Source organism: Gallinula chloropus (genome assembly GCF_964237585.1).
Source record: "Gallinula chloropus genome assembly, chromosome: 2".
NCBI lineage: Eukaryota > Metazoa > Chordata > Aves > Gruiformes > Rallidae > Gallinula > Gallinula chloropus.
Genome location: NC_140086.1, coordinates 122,471,702 through 122,486,936, shown reverse-complemented (window position 1 = coordinate 122,486,936; position 15,235 = coordinate 122,471,702). Strand labels below are relative to the sequence as shown.

At 43.9% G+C, this 15,235-nt stretch overlaps 1 protein-coding gene across 2 annotated transcripts in view; it reads left to right on the top strand.

Annotated features, from left to right (window-relative positions):
* The window catches only part of RARB (retinoic acid receptor beta), a gene marked incomplete at its 5' end in the record, with an annotated part of 192,737 nt that overhangs the window by 34,173 nt on the left and 143,329 nt on the right, over positions 1–15,235 (top strand). The window lies entirely within an intron of this gene.

The window sequence follows — 15,235 nt, the reverse complement described above, 5'->3', positions numbered from 1 at the left end:
CCTTTGATGTTCTCTAATACTATACATTCAAAAAGATCTGTGTCTGTAGCAACTGCAGATGGCATGTCCCTACTGAGAAATGGCAGCAGGGCTCTACTCCCTAAGAACATCCATTTTAATAGGCTATGTGGCAGCAAAGTCCTGTGGTGGTACAGTGGAAATGCATATCAGCTCACATCATCCAATGATGTGGTGCATGGAGTGCTGTAACACTGATGCTGTAAGAGGTTAGTGTCCCTGTTTGCCTTACGGGCTCTGGGGGTAAGAGATCTCAGAGTTTGTACCACTGCCCTGCATCTCCTCCCCTTCATCCTCCTCTCCTGGTTGCCACCAACAGCTATTTTTACACGGCAGATGGGTTACTAGGAGGAAATCCTGCACCCTTGCCCAGCGCACCTGACGGCTGGTGGTGTGAGAGTTTGCTCAACAAAAGAATTGCTTCTCATTTTCTTCTGCAGTAGTTGGGGTTTAGAGAGGAAAGGGCCTAACGAGAGTTGTCTTTTTTGGGGCTGTTTTGAATCAGAGATTTCGCACAGTATCCGTTGGTGAGATTTATGTTAGTTGTATAGCAAGGCTGTAGAATTATCATCAGTCTTGAGCCTTGTCTCACATCAGTAGAGGAGCAAAACATTTACTTGGTACAGGTCTTAGTGTAATTGCCTAAATAATAGACTTCGTACAGCCAGAAGAAAGGAAGAACAAATACTTTCTGCACTGCCTGTGACAGGGTAGTGTGGGAAACATATGGCAATATGGAAGTGTAAGAAGGGCTGTGCTGGCTCAGACCGAGGGTCCATGTGGCCCAGCGATCTGTCTTCCACCCTCACTGCAAGCAGACACCTAGGAAAGAGCAGGAAAGAGGATTAGCTTTGCCTGTGATCTGAAATGAAGTCCTGGAAAGTTAACACTGACATTTAATGTTGGGGAAGATCTCAGATGCTCAGAGAGGTCCCTGTCGGGACTGGAAGGGTGCAGGGCAGGTGTCTTCCCTGCGTTGGGTCTCTTCAGGACCTTTCTAAAATGTTTTGCTCAAATAGTTGCAATAGGAAATCGGTGTTTTTCTCAGCCAGAAATCCACCATCGATGCTTAGCAAAATGTTTTCACAGCCCTGTTGACAGTCGTGCTGGAAACGTTAATGTAAACTGCTCCCTGCTTTCAGAAGCCATTTTGTTTGCCACACTGATTAAATTTGCTTGGAGCAGGTTTAATTAAGGTGGTGTTGAAAACCGTCACTCGAGCCAGGGCCTCGTATATGCTGGGGTGCCTCCACGCTAATAGCGATAGCGGAATTAAAATGAGAGGGCTTTGTCTGGTTTCTTATTTGGCTCACTTGTTGAGGGAGGATTACACGGGCCTCAATATTTATGGGCCAATTTGTATTATTGGTGCCGACCCTGGTAGATTTCAAAGTGTTTTGATTTACTTCATAACAGGCACAGCTTACTCGTTTAAGGTGGGTACACAAATGGAGGGGCAGTCCGCTGGATAAATAGAACAACAATGAAAAAAAAAAAAGGATTGCTTCATAGCTTTTGTGTCTTAATAGAAGAGAAAATATTAGAAAAGTTTCCAGTGTAGATGAGCCGTTTCCAGATGTGAATAAATATTTCTGCATTCCAGAGAAGTAGAGCTGTGGGTTGACCCCTGGCTCTGTGGACGGGCTGAATCAGCACCACATATCCCCAAAGCTTGTACTTTCCAAATAATGTCCAACCTAACGATACTATCGGGTAAGCTTCCACCTTCCCTTTTTGCCCAGTTTAATCTTTATGAATTACCTGAAAAATAGAATAACTTAATATAACAAAACAATTTTTTTGGGGGGTGTAATGTCTGGAAGGCCGTTTCTCTCTGTGCTGTTAAATCCATTAGGGTTGTTAGAGCTGCGGCAGCTGGAAAGCAGAATATAGCCTTATGTCTGCTCTCAAATGGCAGAGGCGTTTGGAAATGTAGACATTTGATTTCCTCCATGCTTGAAGGTGTCAGCCAGCCCTGTGTTTTTGTCAGGTGTGCATACGCAGGCACAATGGATTGCTGTGGGCAGAAAGCGCATCTCCGTATGGGGGTTTGGAGGTAAAAATGGGAGTGGGCTGCAGGTCACGCTCCACGTCTTTCTGATCTGTTTGCATGCTGTATGTAAAAGAGGAGGAGGACAAGTATAGCCCGGCAGGTGACAGGGTGGCTGAGGGACCCCTTTTCCCCAGGCTGGTTCCCTATCCACGCTGGTTGTAGTCCAAGTCCCTCACTCTGTGGAGAGCAGCCTCTGCTTTCACTGGTTGGATGAGTGGAGTTAGCCCACAAAGGTGTCCCAGGTCCATCAGGCCAGGACATGGTTAGCATGAGGTGAAGGTCCTGAGGGTAGAAAAATGAGAAGAGCATCTTGCCCTATTCCCCAAATTGCACCTGCAAAGTACTTTTTTGACAAAATACGTGACATGTTCAGAGTAAGCAATTTCCTTGTGCAACTAGTTTGATAGGAAGATTGCGGGTACCTCTGTGTGACCGTGGGTGATTTCCCTGTGGAACCGTACCTGCTGTACAAGCAGTTGTTGGGCAGACAAGAATTTGTATATATGTAGCTGCTAATTCATCAATGCAGGAAGTATGTGCTCAGCTTTAAGCAGTTAGCGCTGAACTGGTGTCGAAACACAGCACGGCAGAAGAATGCCAAGTTCCTGGCCAGTTACCATGCAAACAAAAACATGTTATGAAATCTAAAGCTGACATCTCATTGGAACAGAGGCAGGCTGTGTTAGCAGCATTACTGGAAATTTGGAGTTGTATATATAATTTCTTTGTTCGTGTCTGTATTGCATGGAAACGGCTTGGAACCATAATCATCACAAAAGCGACTGTGAAAAGTTGACGATCCCAGTGCAAAAGCTTTCATACCCAAACAAGGGAGGATGCAAAAAGCTAAGTCAGAAATCAAAACTGCAGCTCTTGACCTTACAAGACAACTTTAGCTAATGTTAGAAGTAAGTGCTCTCTCGTGGACTGGGTGTCAGGTCTGGAAAATAGGAGTCCTGTTCCATTTTTAATGGACTTTCTGTAGGCTCTGAAGTCATGCAGCCTGGAATATAGATTATTCTTTCTCTATATGCCTTGCTTTCTTTTAGTTAAAATGGAGAGTTCACTTCTTAGATGTTCTGCTTGAGAGTAACGTAATCATTCTGTCTAAAACCAACCATCCAAAGGCAAAATGATACCATATTCTGTGTTACCAACCTATCATCTGATACAAGTTGAGTTCTGCCAGGAACAATAGACCTGGGCTTGGTAATCTCCGTTTTTCCACCATTAAAAATATTTTAATTCTGAAAAGGCAGAATCACTCTGAAGAGGTTCTGCCACTCCAATGCATTGGAATGCATCCTTCTGCATGAAATCTTGTCGTCCCCTTCTACATCTTTTTGTCCCAGTGCCCCTGCTCTCCCTGTCATCGCAAGGAAATGACCCTCTGTCTCATGCAGCTCACATTCTTGAATTCACTGCCTGACTGATTAGCCAAGGACACGCTCAGCCAATGTGTGCTGGTCGTGAAACTTTCTTGCCAGACAGCTTGCTCAAAAACACTTCAGAAGAAAGAGGAGAGGGGGAAGAAACCCACTTGCCAGTTTAAGGACAAAGCTTGTTTACTATTAGAACTTCTACCGTCAGCAAAAGCAATACTGACTGTAAAGCTGAATTTGCATTTATAGTACAAATATGAAAAATGAAGTCTACCACGAGCATGTCCTTAAAGAGATTATAAATCTACTCTCTTGACTGGTGTGCAGTGCAGTGTTTTGATTGTTGTATCTGGATATGTTGCACTTGAAAGTGGGGCTTATGGCGTGCTTGGAAAGACGCCGATGTAAAGATACTGCACACCAACTAATTTTACAGTGGAAAACCCTGTCATGAGAGCAACCCCGCTGGTACCCGAGTACGGTGTTGTTTTATTGGGTATCTGTAAAGTTTGGCATGTGGTGGGTTAATAATTAGATACTCTTTGTGTATAGTTCAAGTGAAGGCCACCAGCTATGACTTCACTTTGGCTGGGGTTTCCCTGTAATCCATTTAGCAAATTAAAGAGATTACTTTGATTGGTGCCATTATCTCCTATTCTCTTGCGGTTGAACCACTTAACCTGTGCTTAATTGAAAGAGATAGAGAGGGTACAGTAACAAATACAATCAAATGAAAGGGGCAATAGGATCTGTAGGCCAAACAAATGATCAGCACTAGGCTAACAATAGCAGATTAGAGGTGAGATCAATTAATTAGAAGCTATTGTAGGCGTTGGGTGGCTGCCAAGCTTTCTAATAGCCTAAGCCATCATGCCGTTCTGTTTAGGAGGATTTTAATGACTGGGAGTTGATGTGGTTATTTCAATAATTACCTATTTTAATAATTACTTCATTAGAATATAAAATGTATTATTCTGCAGGCTCTGTGGGAAAGACGGTTTTACTGAGAGTGCACCTGGATCCAGGGGAGCGTGTGTACCGGCGTGGGTTGTGCCCTGCCACCTCCCCAGGCTGGAGCTGCAGACCTCCTTGGAGACCTCCAGCCTGGCACCAAGAGGCCAGGGCTGCCTGCCTGGGTGTGTTTTCAGACGTGTTGCCTGCTGGTCTTTGGCCGATGGAGGCTTTGAGTAACAGGTTGTGAGTTTTGGGGTGCCCAGGTGTGTTCCTGTCCCGGCTTGGAACGTGATGCTTCGTTTGAGTCCTGGTGCTGGGTGGCCCTGGTGAGCCCAGGCTGGACCCACTCCCGCATCAGCCAGAGTAGCCACAGTGGGTGGCTGGAGCCAGCAAGGCAGTGGGCAGAGACACTGTCCGTCTGTTGGGAGATGAGGAGGTGTTTCCTTGGCAGCAGCATTCAGTGCATCCGGTTGGAAAGCCTGGGGTGCTCCGCTCTAACCTTCACCCTGCCTGCTGGGTTAACCTATCTGCATGCACCGTGTGTGTGCCAGGGATCAAAGCTGTCAAAGAACTAGTGTTGATATCCGGGAATATTATGATTTATTGGTACTCATCATGCGTGCTGGGATAGGGCAGTTGCTATGCAGAGTGCTTTATGTTTGTAGGAGGAAGTAATTTTTTTAACAAACTTTCTCAGAGTCACTGAATGTAGCTTCCAAGGCTGTAAGTTTGACAAGTTTTAGCGGTGCAAGGAAATTACTGTAAAATCTTTAAGAAAAACTTGACTGCTGTATACCATTTAAGTACATATATGTGGTAAATATGGTGGCATGTAGTTTAACTCATTGTGTGTGGTACTAAGTCATTCTTTTCGGCCATGTGCTGCAGAATGCAAATGTTGCCTCTGGAGGTATGGAATCTCCCAAGGTAGTGACATTTGGATGTGGAGTTTGAAGATTTTGCTTAAATTAATATTTACAACACATCAGCTTTACACAAACCCTATTTTGTACCATTTGGAGGGATGGAGGGCGGGGGTGGATTGGAGAGGGCAAACATTTTCCAAGCCTTTGAAGTGACCTAGGAGCAAACTTTTGGAAGACTTTTCTGTGTACTTTTTCAAGCTGGCATAAATGATGGCAATTAGGCTGGGAAACTTAAATAAATATGCAATTTAATTGTAGCTTTAATTCTTACTGTTGATGTTTCTGCAAAATGGTAAATTGGGTTCTTGTTTTGCCAGTGTGCATGAATAGTTTGCTGTGAACTGGGATGCCAGTTTCCCAGGGGATTAGCATGCAAGGAAAACCTGTAATGGAATAATAGCAAGCGTTGCTCGCAATTTGGACAACACTGAGTGGCAGATGTACACAGAGATAAAGAAGAGAGCGTAGTCTCCAGGAAGTATCTAATCCTGGTCATATCATTACCCTGTAATAATGAAGAAAATTAGAGAGAGTGGTGTTTCGGTAGTGCTTGGCAAGGCCGCACCGTTGGGTTTGTGAGTAAGCACTCAAACGCCTGGGTGTTTTCCAAACTATACAACCCTTCTGGAACGCTGCGTCATTAATCTCCAGATGTGCGAGAGGATATCATGGAAATAGTCATCCTGTGCCATTTTCCATCTCTGATCTTGATCAGAAACATGTAAAATGCACATGCTTATGATAAAGAAAAATACTCATTTAGTGTAGCTGAATTTATTATAACCTCAGGACAGAACAGTTTTTATCCAGAGAGTGGGTGAAGTCACTCTGTTTAATCCAAACAGCTTACTCCATCCTTTTAAGGGAGGAACTAGTCGGTAAAGAACTGGGTTTCACTGGAAGTCCTTGGTTGGTTTGCCAGAGACGGGAGGACGGCTGCCTCGATGCACAGAACAGGCTTACTGAAGTTAGGCTGTCGAAAGGAATAAGCAGTCAAACCCATTTAAAAACATTTGTGGTGCTCGAGTTTTCTTCCACATTTGACACTAGTCAAACCAGGTTTTGCTGTACAAGACCTCTCAGGTTTTACTACAGACATTTTTCATAACTTCTGTGTTTCTAAGCTAGTATGTCTGAAAAAAACGTGTGCTGTATGAAGGATTAATTCTGGAGAATGAGATCTAAACCCCTTAACTTGGACGAGGCAATTTCTTTTAAATGAGTAGTAGGTTGAACTGGCATCAGAGCTAAATATCCTCTTACTCCAAGGGATACTAACCCCTCAGGGCAGGATTCAGGTCATTAGCGGGTCAGTTCAGGAAAGCATATACTATTGCTGCCTCCATCCGTCCTGGCCTGAAGATAAACATAAGACTCCAGTTTCCATTGTTACCAGACCAGGAACCATCACAGACCATAATAGCAGCTTAACAATTGTAAAAATACGGTGCTGAGTTTAAAAGCCTAGAGGTTTTATCAGTGATGGAAAATGTGGTGCTTTTTGGTGGGTTTACAAAGGAACGCATAAATCTAACCCTTTGTGTGCCATCAGAATTTTATATGCAAATATCTCCTTACATACTTTCAGGGAACTGTGTGTATGAAGAACAAGTAACGCACAGTGGATGTTTTATGTTTTTAAGATTACTTTTTTTTTTCCAGCGTGCATTTAAGGTGGCAGCAGTCTAAGGTTACTCACTAAAAGGACAAGTAATCTGGCCATACCAACTGTATGCCAATAAACTGGTTATACAACGGTATCCTGTATTCATTTATATGCCATATGGGGTATAGGAAAGCTGTTTAAGAATATTTTGGAGGGTTTTAAGTTTTATTGTAACTTTTTCTTTTACATGATCCTCCTCCTCCAAAGTGAGGAGGTATGCTTATTAAACAGCAAAACACCTTTAGAAATGACCTAAGAACTTTTCTCTTGCAAGGGCTGATGATAAAACTTGCAAGCTTTAGCTGGTGGGTGCCCTGAGCCCTTGATGCTCGCTTGTGGAGCTGAAATCGGTTGTTAAACTTCCAGGGCAATGAAGAATCCAGATTCCCTAAGTTGTCCCTCTCTGCTCAGAGCAGGGAGAAGGAGGTGGCCTCTTTCCCCACCAGCACTGCTCTTTATGGAACTCGGTGCACAGTGAAACGGTCTTAACTGTGCTGAGACTGAAAAGGACCCAAAGTTGCCAGGCAAAAAGGAGAGGATGTGCACACAAAACTCATTTGCTGTAGGATGCAGCAGCTTTCCATATGGCTGTTACCACCCGGCTGTGTTTGCATATCTACATGCTATGTGTGTGCATATTGAAGACCAGAATCTAAGATGCTGCGTCTGGTAGAATGACAGAAGTTAGGCGCCGTATCTGTTGATGCAGTTAAGGGGGTGGCATTAAGTGTTGTTCATCTGCACTGTTTAGGATCTTTTTGTTATTGGACATATATATCCTCAGGGATTTAGAGGCTGCAGGTCAATACTGATGTTCTCCTAGCTGGGGTGTCAGACCTCATGTGACACCACATGCTCTCAGCAGCTCTTCCAGAAGCTGTGGGTGTGCACACACGTGCTCGGGGTGGTGTCTAGAATGCATTTTAAATAGTAACGTTTCTGCCTGGGTTTTTTTCCTTCTTGCTGACCTCTCCAGTCAAGAGGTGTACATTGGAAGAGGCAGAAAATGAAGATTTTTTTTTTCAATTATTTTTTTTTTTTAATCTGTTAGTAATCTGGGTCAAAGTCCTGCCCTGTGAACATCGGTGACAAAAATCATATCACTTCAGTGGGGACGGGATTTCAGTCTTATGTTTGTAAGATTCATGGAAAAGCCAAGTTCAACACTAAAAACACATGCAAGGTATAAAACCAAAATGCCGACGTGGAGGCTTTCAATAAAACAGGGTTTAGTAAGTTACTGCCCAATCTGGGTGAGAGATATTGCGTAATGCTGTTGTAAGGGTCAAATCTGTCTTCATCATGATTTGGAGTTAAAGCAGGAGATGGTGAAAATATTGCCAGTAATTTTAATGTAAAAAATAAATAACAGGAGGTAAAAGAAATGTGTCAAGAAGAGGCCTTAGACAGGGTTCAGCAGCAGATTGTAATGGATTTGATCGCTCCAGCTTTCCTTAGGAGGAGTCGCTGCATGTAAAGTATTTGGAGATAATCTGAGCAGAAGGGCCATGGCCAAACCCCTGTATTTCTTTTTCCAAGTCTCTGATGCAGAACATTCTTAGTTCCTTCACTGCCCCTTGAATTCAAATCCTGGCTTTGTTAGTCCAAATAAAATATAAATCCAGGATATATTTCAGGCCCATCTGCATGTGCTGGGTGATGTACAACAGGTGGGATCCATTTGCTGAATAATTACTAGGATGCAAACAAGGGAGAGCTTTACAAGGAAGTCATCTCTCTCCATCACAGCGCTGGTGTTAAGGCCGTATTTGTTCCCGATAATCAGCAAAATTCCAAAAGACCAATAATGAAATAACTCGGAGCCCTCTCCCCAAAAGCCATATGTTCAAACAAAGAAAGACTTGCTGCCCTTTCAGCAGAAATTAAAACAAATCCTTTGAAGATTACTGCAATTATCCTCCTCCTTCCCCTTTTAAGCGTTTAGCAAGTTTTTGCAGCTTTCTCCTCTGACAGAGGGGTGGACAGGGAAGACAGTTTCTGGAGAGGCTGAAATCTGGATGCTGGACTTCATACCTCTTGCTGCCTATACCTCCTTCCTGCCCCCTCAAACTCGGTGGCAAAGCTCCTCTTCATTAATTTTAGCTGTATGGGATCACACCAACCTTGGTCTCTGATCCATCTGCTGCCAGGGACGCATCTGCACTCGCCTTAGCAGGAGAGAACCTTTTCTTCTCTTACATCTTTTAATGCTGTATATGGTGCTCAACTCTGTGCATTGGTAAGTGTTGGATTAAGCCACCTTTGCCTGTGGAAGTTACTCTACCTATAGCCATCTTGTGCCATGCTTGTGCCTTCCCAGTGATGGCTCCAGATGTTGATCCCCCCCAACAACCTCTTTGTTCTGCAGACAGCAGCTAAATACACCTCGGGAACTGCAGTCAGACCTTCCTGGTAACAGCTTTGCACAGGAGCTCAAAAAATTTGTAGTGGCTTTTTTTGTTTCGTTGTGTTTTGCTGTGGGTTTTGGGTTTTTTTTTCATTGGAGCCAGGTGCAGTTTGGGTTTTGTCTAGGTGAGCATGGTGAATGCGATTGGGTCTGTGTGGGGCAGAGCAGCCAAGCTGGTCGCTTCTCCCAGCAATAAGAGGGAGTTGCTTGTGAAGAGGCACAGGCTGTGCATGGATTGATGCTAGAAGGAGGAGTGCATAGGGTATACCCTATGGTATGTGGGCTGTGGGGCTGGCCCTTCCCAAGCACCCTGCTCCTCTTACTACTGTAATATGGGGGGGGGGATGTAGTAATTTAATTTCTTGTTTTACTTGGCCTCTGCTGATTATTTACATAAAACTTTTAATAGTATAGTGCTAGTAGTGTAGAAGATACTGAAAGGAAAGCAGCTCTAAGGCACTGCCTTCTGTCAAAAGTTGTTAATTTAATGAAATTACTTTGCTGGCTTAGGAAGTGCAGATTATTTCATGATAACGTAGGCCAGTGGAATTTTCTTGTTGAATCAAGGAGTCGCATAGGAATAATTTAATTTTTTTCTCATGTTAAATACAGTAAAATCATACTTCTGGTTTTGATTTTCCTTTTTTAAACATATTTTTCTGTTCTTTATCTTTGATACTGCATCTGCTAATGCAAGGAACCAACTTTCCAACAGGAAAGGCTGTCATCCTAGATACTGTTTTGGTTTGGTTTTGCCTTGCCATCTTGATTTGCGGCTCTCTCCCTCCAAATTGCTGTTTAGAGCACTGTATAGCTTGTAACTGCATTCCCTTTTCCTCTCTTAGGACTCTAATTCCCATACAGCCCCCTTTCACTAGAGTTTAGGCAGAAGACCTGGTCTTCTAAATCGCATTTCTCAGTCCAGGTCCCGAATTGCTTGTGACCTACTGACAGGTAAAAGTTTTCCTTCAGACTTCAGCATGACTTGTGTGGTTTTTCAGTTGTGCACTCTCCAGGGTATTTTGTGGCTCATGACCAAGGGAGCTTTGTGTTGGGATTTTTGGTGGGATTTTTAGGGGTTTTTTTTGTTTGCTTGTTGGGGTTTTTTTAATTAACACCCCCTTGCATACATTAGCATCAGTGTTGCATGCTTTGCAAAAACACCCCAAACAAATAGACTGCGTCCCTGTGGTGCTGTGATGTGCTGGAACCCTGCTCACCTGTAATTACCTGCTGAATAAGAAGTGGATCTGTGTCAAATCCTAACAGAGCTGAAGCAGGTCACTGCGATAAGGTATTTCAGTGTATAAAATGTTTGTGGCCAAAGATTGTGTAATAACTCTACAGTATTCCCGATAAATTCTTGGAAAGCCTTAAATCCGATCTTTAGGTTTGACAGATGCGGTATGTTTGTGTGGTGGATTTTACCTACTGTAGCTCCGTGTCCTCTGAGTACAGCTAAGAAAAACCTGTGAGATTGTTAAATGGGAGCTTCACCTGCCAGTCTGTACTGCAAGATCTCTATAGCAACCAAACATAAATCAAGAAAATGGCCCCTTTTGTAAGTTGGTTAATAGGCACAACATGCTTCTTTAGAAAATCCAACTATTCTTTCAATAGACTTTGATTGAAAGTCAGCCTTTTCTACAGACACATTCACATTCACATCTAGTAGCAGCTTGTATGGCTGTCCAAGGTCTAATTTATTACCCTTTAAAGATTGGGCAAAGAAAAAATGGTTCTCGGAACAATGTTTACATTCAGAGGCATAAGCACAGTGCCACAAAAGAGCATCCTTTTGTTCTGAACCCAGAATATTAATCTTTAACCTACTACTTATTTCAACTCCCCCTGCTTTTATTTGGTTAGCCACATTCTTCCCTTGTAATTGAAATCTTAACGATTTAATACCTTATTTATTAGCGGTGGTGGGAGAACAGATCTCTCTGCTGTTGTTTTTCCTAAATCTTGATGTGTATTGATATATTCCTCAGGCTCTTCCGCTGGTTCTGTGAGCTGACTCTTCTCCCGAGGAGGCTTCTGATGGCAAAGGCAGGCGTTTGGGCTGCTGGTGTTTCTGACGTAAAATTCTGGTGTGTTAACCAGCACATCCTAGTAATCTTCCTTCTTTGTTGAGGGCACTTGTGTGATGGGAATGTTTGTAACAGTGGCATCACTTTCAGACATCTTGAAGTGCCAAATGAATACATGCAAGTGCTATACAGTAGAGAAGGAATTAGATGCCAGGGTGGTTTTATGTGTGAGCTGGAGCTGACTCAATAACCAAAAGGTATGTTTTCCTTCAAAGGAGAAGTAAAACTTTGCAATTCCCCTTTTTTTTTTACTGGCTGTGGGAAAAAAAAATACAAGTACATCTGTTTCTGATGTACTGCAACAGGAATTAACCCGTTTTCTTTCAACTAAGCAAGCATGGGTGAAGTGGCTTTCAGGGGGAGGATAAATTAAATGCATTGAGCTCGGCGTGGGCAATTGCAGCAGAAGCGCTGCAGCAGGATGCTTCCGCAGAGCAGTGTCCCAGCAGCATGGTGCAGCCCCTGAGGCGAGGAGCATCTTTCCCGGACAGAGGCAGAGGGGGGAGCAAAGGCACTTCAACCCTGGCCAGATGCAGAGGGATGGAGTGGCACCGCCTCCTTCTGAAAACAAACTGGAAGAAGAGTCTTGGGGAGGGAAATGTACCCTGTGAGAGCACAAAATAAACTTCCTTCAGCAAAATCCTGAAGGCACCCCTTAGGGTTCTCCTGAGAAAAAGGATGTTAAATCTGTTTTGCCTCAAGAGTGTACCAGCGTTTCACGTATGGATGCCAGGGGACCTGTGTCTGTAGGTATATGCATGCAGATGCATATGCACGTGCACAGCAGGCGCTCGTATCTGTGCCCCAAACAAGCGGGCTGCCGCCTGCTTTAGGTGGAGGCCCGGCACAGAATTTGACTCCTCGGGTTTGTTTTCTAAAAAGTAGGTTGGAGCGTGCAAAGTTGTGTGTGTGAAGCTGTTCGCTTGTCAGGGCTTTGTTCAGCGATGCTTTCCCTTTGGGAGTTAGTGCAGGATGTCCCTTGGGGCTTTCTGTGGCAAGTGGTGCCAGCAGGCAGGTCCTCATCACCGTGCCAAGAAGGGCCAGAATAGTTTTCATCCCTCTTGTTCGTGTGTGAAGAGATGATAGGTGTTTACTTCATTGCACTGGAAGAATAGTATGCAATACATGCCTCAGATGGCCTTACCTTATTAACTTCATCAGTAATACTGTAGTAGACACTGTCATGCACCCCTCAGACTTCAGCTGTGAAACACTGCAACTTGCAAACCCTTCCCCTCCCAAAACCCTGTAAAAATAGAGGAACACCGCTGATGTTGTGTCACATTCAGAATGGGAACATCCGTGGCCTGCTGCAGAGCAGTAGGCATATGGAGGATGCTTCCTGGCGCTTCCGTTTCAGCTCTAGTAGCCTACCTGGTGCATGCTGTGGTAGAGAAGGTGTCTGCTGTGTACTTCAGAAAAACAAAACCAAACCAAACAAGAAATAAAGAAAAAACCCAATAAACCCAAACCCATGTTTTTCAGAAATGGCCACCATTTTGAGAACCTGGAGGAGCGTGTCTGTCCCCATCCTCAGGATCAGAAATCCCTTTCAAAAACTGTTGGGTTTATAGCGCTTTGCATATTAAACCCACCACCTTGCTGTACCTACCCAGCCTGCCGTGAGGACAGATATCACAGACCCGTGCGCGTCAGGGCAACAAGCTCCTGGCATGAAACTCCATTAAGTCAGCAGTTGACACATTCTGCATTTGTTTCTGCATTTTGTTTTGCCCTGTGGAGAGTGTGTTACAGCAGTCTAATTCCGAGTTGACAAAAATGCGGATAAACTGTGACAAGGTTTGCGTGGAAGGGAATAGGTCATGCCCTTTTCACCGGTCTTGAGCAGAGGGAAGTGCTCTTGGGCATGACCGCTCCATGGGTGCCCAGGAATAGTCTGCAACCTAATACACAGGTTTTTAATCTATTAGGAACTGACATCTTGTTTTATTAGCGGTAACGACATAATTTTCCCCAGCTTTTCCAACTGTTTTCTTCAGCGCTGCCAGCATTATCTTAGTCTCATCTAGGCACAGGGGCTAGAGTCCCAGATAAAGACGACAGTGTGAAAAACGGGGTTTGAAAGCAAAGCACAACCATAAAGCATTTCTGTTTCTTTTGTACTTCTGAAGCTTCCCAGTGAAAGTAATATTTTGTACCTAATTTTTTTTTAATGTTCCAGTCTAGTCCCACATGTGGGATTAATTAGACAAGACAAATGGCTACAAGGAAACTCATCTCTTTCTGGGAGGTTGTTTTCTGATGTTGTCATCCCATTATTTCCACTTTTCAGTTGCTTGTTTGAATGACTGATGGACTCAATCGCTTCTTATGTTTGATAGGCAAATACAGCACTCTACTTTGCTAGTGTGTGTGTATGTGTGCGCCTACGATAAACATTCATTTTTAATTTACTCTGTTTACCTTGAGAGACTGCCAAGAAGTGATTCAGATATTCCAGTGCAAAGGGTTTTTCTATTGTGATACAGGACAAAGGAGTGTTGAGCATATGCTCTTTCTTCAAAGAAAAAAAAGAATATTATTTATTTGTGCAGCTCTGAGGGGGCTGGTTTTCCTATGTAAACACTTGCCTGATTTTGTTTGTCACACAGTCCTCTAAACCTTTTATTCCTGTGTTTAAAAAGAAAAGTTTTGCTGTGGGCTGACAAAAGGATTTCAGCCCAGGGTTTCAGTGCTACTGCCCACCGCGTGCTGTTCCACGGTGAATATTGCGGGTTTCATCCGTCTCGCTGCTGGCAGCTTGCTGTGGGGTAAAACACTTTCCTAAGGGACTAATTCATGGGGGAAAGAAAAGGGGGAAAAAGAAAAAAGCCTTTGGCAGCCCTGTTTGGTCCTGTGGACAGCTGCGTGTTGTATGCATCGCCGCTGCCTCAAAAAGCAGTGCTGACCTTGATGGCTGCCTTTTGCGTTTGGGGAAAGGCTGCCTAGCTAGTAATGTGCCTCAACATTGCTGCAGCTCTGGTGGCACTTAGGAAAGAGATGCAGAGCTAGAAACGTTTGTGTAGGATAATCAGTCTGAATCCACCTGAATTGAGGTGGAGAGAGCTTAGAGGGAGCTGTCACCTGCCCTGCTCTCGACAGTAGTCCCGTGCTGATTTAATGTCAGGTCTCTTTGGTGGCTCAGACCCAAGTTTTCCTTTTTGGCTGGGATTGATTTTGAACTTTTTCCTTTGAACCTGGTTTTGGACTGGGCTTCTCTGGGTATTTTGGTTGGTTTGGGTTGGTTTTGGCTTTTTTTGAGTGATAGGGATTCAAAGGACATGAGTATGTGTGTGCCAGAAGAGCTTTTGTGGGGTGGTACATTAAGCCCCTGGATGAAGAGGGATGTCTTGCAGCCCCTTTTTTTTCAGGGGAGAGTTCAGGTGTTTTCACTGTGTTGCTATACAGTTTACTCACCTTTTATTGCTGATAAAGGGAAGTAATCATCATTTTTGAGAGCACAGTGATTGGCATTGCTGACAGCAGGTTGGCTGGCTGGCGTTACACGTACTACTTTTATGGCAGAGAGTGACAAAGGCATCGCATTCAGTGAAAGGCTGCTCAAGATCTAATGAAGCAACAATACTTCTTAATAAAATCTTCTTAGTAAAGACTTCCCTGATATAGAGACTCATTATCAAATGGTGGCAATAACAATAGCCTCTACATTGGAAAGGAATTCAGCACCACAACCTGTCCTGTTAAGGTTCCTGGGATTGCTGTGATCATGGACCTT